Here is a 6206-nt window from a genome sequence, read left to right on the forward strand (position 1 = left end):
CACACACACACACACACACACGCACACACAGTCAGTTTAAATGTCGAAGCAGAGGTGGGTGCTCTATTTATGCAAAATTAACAATTTCAAACTCCAATCAAACTGGAGAGGCTGTAAAGATTTTTTGTATTTATTTTTTATTTTTAATCAAAGTAGACTTTTTATCTGAAGTTACAAAAGTGTCACATGCCCAAAGCAGATGTCCTTTCTAGTGAACATAGCGATTTACAAATGCCAAATCATGCCAAAAAGTGACATTGCTCGCCACCATTTATCTGTACAGCACTTGATTGGTTGCTTAAAAGAACAATTATGTTTCAGTAGTTACCTTAAGTTGATTACTCTGGCCATGTAAGAAAACCTAAACCTGATAATTCTGACTGTGATTAATTCAGAGACGTGACGAATGAAAATTTGGAGCCTGTTCATGATCAGATCAGTTCAAGATTGAGTAAAAGCAACTTAATATAACAAAGTTGAACATACACAGCTGTAGCAATAAAAAAAATAAATAAAAAAAGCAGAGGTCAGATTGTGAGAAATCACAAAGTGTCACTAACTGTTATGTTGAACAAGCCTGTCAAGGAGGGGAGAAGAGGTCTGCTTCGGAGGCTTGTTTCTATATCTGTCCTGACCCCGGCATGCCGCGCATACCATGCTAATGAATTCAGCATCCTGACACTAGATGCTTTATGTAATTAATAGAGCTCAAGGCTAGGGTGGCATCTACATGCTGCCAGTGACACATAGGTGAGACATTCGCTGAAGTACGAGATTCTTATTTTTAAAAACACAAGGCGGGCGCAGGCATTTTTACAGCCCACCTAAAACAGCCGTGCAAATGAAACAGGACCCCCGCCTCACTGACAGCACAAAAGCAGGGATGTGTCAGCTTTTATTTATTGACCTGTTAATACTAATCACCACAGGTTATTTTAGGTGATGCATAACACATCAGTGGCAGGTCATTTGTTTTTACAAGCCTGCTATTACTTCTTGAGTCTATAAGAAGTTGCTGTGGACTGGAGTTTATGGAAAGTTGACTCTGGTTCTAATTGGATTCCTCAACACTGTCAGCAACATCCTAATGCTTATTAACAGTGATACGCCGGTGCCACATTTTGCACTATTTCTCTGCTGCCCGTGGAGCAGATTTTAAAACAATTGTCAGAGCCCCACAATCCTCCGCTGCCTCCGATGTAGGTCCATAAAAACTCAGCGACACGTCGCAGAATGCAGTTTAGAGGTATAAATAAATAAAAGAGTGCAGCCAGGAGCTGTCCATATATGCTGCAAGTCTTCGCGAGTGCGAGAGCCGAGGGCCTGAGAGAGGGAGGCTTGCCGCCTGGTTTGAATAAAGCAGCACGGCTGCAGGGAGCTCTGGGATAGTCACCAAGTCCGCTGATTAAAATTGTGATATTAAGCAGTGCTGGCTCCTGCTGCTGCCTGCCAAGCTGCTCTCAGTGGCATTTTCATATTGTTTAAAAGGCCCAAACGGACTCATCTCGCCACTTGCCTCTGTTGTACTTGTACAGTGCTGCTTTTTCCCATCTCCATTCGATCATATTCTCACACTACCAGCTTTGGAGCATTTCAGACCTGCTTTAAGTAGTCCAGTGTGGGTCAGAGAGCCTGTTTGTTAAAAGCCGACATGTGTAGCATTGCATAGAACGCATGTGGAGGGATTGTGTGTTTACTTCCACCGTGAAATCACACGGAGCGTTACTTCTTGGAAATTCTGCTCTGAACTCGTTCAACTCCCCTTTTAAAAACGTCACTGCAAATTCCAATAAAACTCTGCCATTATAAATATGCAATTCACAAAGGCTGGAAAGCAATCCAAGTTGTTTTACTACAGATATACGTGAGCCAACCTTTTCGAAAAGGTCAAACTCCACAGGTTGTGGTCACTTTCCTCTGCTTCGACTGAACAGACATCAGTTATGCTCAAAATCATGTTTGACAACCCGACAAGCGTTGCTGTTTGATCTCAAACGTTTGGAATGAGAGACAAATTCTAGGTTAGGCAGGGAGAGAGAGGGGGGAAAAAAGAAAAAAGGCAGCAAGAAAAGTGAGGGACTTTTAGGGGCAGCTGTGTTTTATTAACCCAGTCATAATGCCCCTAAAAATCCTTATTGCTCTTGCAATGGTCAACAAGGCTCCTGTTGCAACATGTCGAGGATCTCAGAGCAACATGTAGGGACATGTTGCGCTGCTGGCCAAGAAGCAATTGGGTAGTTTTGATCGGGTCACTGACCTGACATCACACTCGGAGATTTTGAACTAATCATAAAAGTCACAGAGTAACACATGTGAAGAGGGAATCAAACTTTTGCTTAAATGTCAGTGAAGATAAGCTTGGGGTTGCAAAAGTTTGCGATATTGTCAAGGGGGAGGAGGAGGCAGAATGACCAGCATTCCTCTACAAATTGTGGAAACGTTTCTCTCTGGCAGTGTGTTGACTTGTGTTGTCGTTATGCATCTGCCGAAGTCGCCCCAGTTTAGTATTAATATGCAGACGGGGAAGCCGACACGCTGTGTCCTTCTGTGTTTTGACATTGCCACAAAGTACCAAGGGAGACGCTCCAAGACAGAGACAGAAAGGAAGAGCAGTTGTTATTCTAAAAGAAAAAGAAAAATAGGCTAAATGCTGTTTTAGAGTAGAACAATGTAGAAATGCAGGGCGAACAGATTGACAGCGCATCAGCTATGCATAAAGAGAGAAACAAACAGGCAGGATGATGACAAGGAAACAGACAGAGCGGAGGGAAAGACTGAGAGGCAAGCAGGCCTTTAAGGGACTCCAGACTTGGGTGTGGCATGCTGGACAGTCATGGCTGGAGAGTGGCTGGTATGGAGGTCTCGATATTGGTGAATGAGTCATCACAGGGAGCGTATTCGGTTGAGTTTCCCTGCAGAAACGGCTGCTGCTGGAGGAAGGAAGAATCCTCTTCACAGACAAGGGGAGAGGGTGTAAGGGAAAGTGTGGATGATGACTCAGGGCCACGAACCACATGGCGATGGAGAGGGGAGGGAGGAATTACTCATCAGAGCATGTGGAATCTCATATGGCTATCACAGGACAGGCAATGTGCTTCCCCCAAGGCTGCCGCTCAACCGCCATCAGTCCCCGAGGTTCCAGCTCGACACTGTGGACCGGTGGGGGCTCTGGGGATGGCGTTTTAACTTCTTTCATAAAAGCAGGGTCCGTTCCAGCTTGGGGGCAATGGAAAATCATAAGGCACAAACATTGATAAATGAATTCTTTGGCAAGGCTGAAATGCGCTCCAGCTGCGTTGAGTCACACGAAATTCCCCACAAACGTTCCATCTCTTGTGACTGATGAGGATAAGCAGGAAATACTGCATTGATATTTGACAGAAACATTGGGTTTGCAACTGTGGATCTCTTGATAAGCATGGGTTTAGCTTTATAGTGGTACTTAGAGATGTGGGGACTTTGGTTTAACCCGTTGGAATAGGGCAGTTATTGTCATTACTTGAACCGGCAGGGCGTGGGAGGTCACACTGGCCCAGTTCCTGGTTCAAACAGAGAAAGAGGGGCATTATCTATGCAAGATCGTTAAGCATGAGTTTAACTTTATTCACCATCTTCTTGCGATCAGGAGGGTAAATTATGTCAAGTTGATGTGGCCCTCCTTCTTTTAATTAGGCAAAGCTGACAAAAATACATAACCAGAGAAAATTGAGAAAAGAAGAAATGAAAATGACTTTACAAATATGTCTACCTGGTGCGGAGTGACATTTTAAGGCTTCTTTTCTTTTACCCTTCAGCTTACATTGTCACGTCTGTGTAAATCCATCTTAGAAGTGATGAATGAGCCTTTACAGTGAGCTTACAGACGATAAAGCCGTGCAGAGTGATGACAAGACAGTAAATATGGACAAAAAGGACTACCCACATGACATCCACACTGTCTTCTCTTTGTCTGCTTTGGATTCAACAGCTGAATCAGTAGAAGTCTTTGGTGTAAAAGTGGTGCAGAATAAGGCATCAGTCGATTTGTGCATGACAAAAGGGGATAAAATCAACAGGAAGGCTTCAACATAATGCACCCCTTTGGTTCTCATGTATAAATCTCTATGCAGGACATAAAAAAACCATAGTTGTGCAACAATTTAGATCTACTACGCATCTATTGTTAAATATGCATATTCTGCAAAAATGGGGATCAGTATTCCTCTTTGGCTTGACTCAACAGGTGAAATGGGCACACCCACAGCACCAGCTCATACCCTCCTCTTAGAAGTGCCGACACCCTCCCAGTTCTAACAGTTTCCATTAGGGTGTGGGCTGACAGGGCTCCAAGAGGAAAACCACTGAAATCCAGAGCAAACACTGCAGACAAAAGCTAGACAACGAGAAAAACTGGAGCAGACCTTCCCCAGAGTGGATCCCTCCTGTTATACCCCCCTGACCTGCTTTCAGCAGATAGTGACGGCCGACTCATGATTAACCAGACATCAATGAGGAGGGGAATGCAATCGCTTATTTTAAGATTCAGTTATAAATTCTTATTTAAATTAGCTAAAGAGCCACGCAAACAAGAATAGCACTGACAGGTGAAGTGGGTAACACTGAGCATCATCTTACAAGGCTGCGTGGTGGTGCAGTTGTCGGGACTTTTTCTTTGCTGTAAGAAAATCCTCAAGGGCACAGACCAGCCTCGCTCTTGGTCGGTGTCTTCACTGCCTTTCTCTCCACCTCGGGGTTTTGACATCACCGATTCCTCCACGTGTAAATAAAGCCATCAGAACTTGCCGTGTGTAATTTCCTGGCCTTCCTCGTTTTTACCTGCCAGCTAGGCTTGTACTTTTCTCGAAATGCCATGCTGTTTTGAGGCAAATTCTAACAACGCTGACAGTTAGCACCACTCAGGACTGCAGGAGTCACAGTCTGCTATCACTGACGGATTTGCTATTCAGATTGAGCCGTGGCTTTCCTGTATCATCGCCATCTATTGCTGCATTTGCAGACAGTTCAAAAGTTTGACTAAAGTGCATTCAGAGTCTATTTAACATGGAATAGCTCTTATAAGTTTAAAATAAGGAACAATTCTGTATTTCATGAAATGCTTGGCAAACCTACTAGCAGCTGAGTAAGGTGTTATTGCTAGGCTAACAACTCATTTTATGTTTTAGGTGTACATCCAGAATAAAGCTCTCCAATGAAGGAAAATCCCACTTTTAATTGCCAGAAAAAAGACTATGATGCCATTAACACTGAACTGTATTCTAAATTTAGTAGTCAGGATTACCAGAAGCACACAGGTTGCTCTGTATAATTGCATGTAAGGCTAAGAAAAACCAACAGACAAAAAATGTAGCATTTGCATTTAATATCTTTTGGTCCATTTGTTTTAGCTTGTGGTGCTAAAAGTGATTTCCGGCTCCCACTGCTGAATCCTTTTGATGGTACGGAGACACAGATGTTTCCCTGCAACCCTTCCAGACATTACCACCATCCCCACTCGCGAAAGCATTCCTGGACGTGCATCAATGGTTTAAAAGCAAGTTATTGTAAAGATCCACTTATTTGTTTTCAGGCCTCATAAAATAAACGCCCCGAGAGACAGATTGCAGTGGAGAAGATCTGAAAAATGCATGGAAAGGTCAAAAATAAATGCTACACATGACTTGAACTGGAGGAGGAGGAGGAGGAGGAGGAAAAAGAGGAGGAGGAGAAAAAGGAGGAAGGGGGTTTTGTCTTTGTCTTTCACACTCGGATCAGAATGAGATCTGCAGCTTCACAGGGTCGTAGCTGTGTACAAGATCATGTGAGACACAAGTGCCCTTAGCCAGACCTCTTGTTGTTTGTTTGCTGTAGAGCAGGTCACAGGTTTTCTGCACTCTTACGGATTCATTTCAGCCCAGCCGTGCTGCATCTTCAGCTGTTTATCTTTGTGATTGTGTTTGAATAAGAAAACAGTGGGCCTACCCAAAGAGTGCTGCCGGTTGTGTTGTTTAAAGACTCTTCGCTGCAGCACAAAGTTACAGTTACAGTTACAGTTTTCAGCTGCTCCTCCACTTGGGCTGATCCTGTTTTCAACCTTGTTTCTTTTTTTTTTTTTTTGTCCACCTGCAGTGAGGGGCATTTTCCAGTTGTTTTCTAGCTGTTTGTTGCCAACAGTGCATTTTGGCAGCTCCCAGTGACACTGTCTCTTTGCATTGCAAAACCAGTCGAAG

This window comes from Poecilia reticulata, linkage group LG1, assembly GCF_000633615.1.
Source record: "Poecilia reticulata strain Guanapo linkage group LG1, Guppy_female_1.0+MT, whole genome shotgun sequence".
NCBI classification, from domain to species: Eukaryota; Metazoa; Chordata; class Actinopteri; order Cyprinodontiformes; family Poeciliidae; genus Poecilia; species Poecilia reticulata.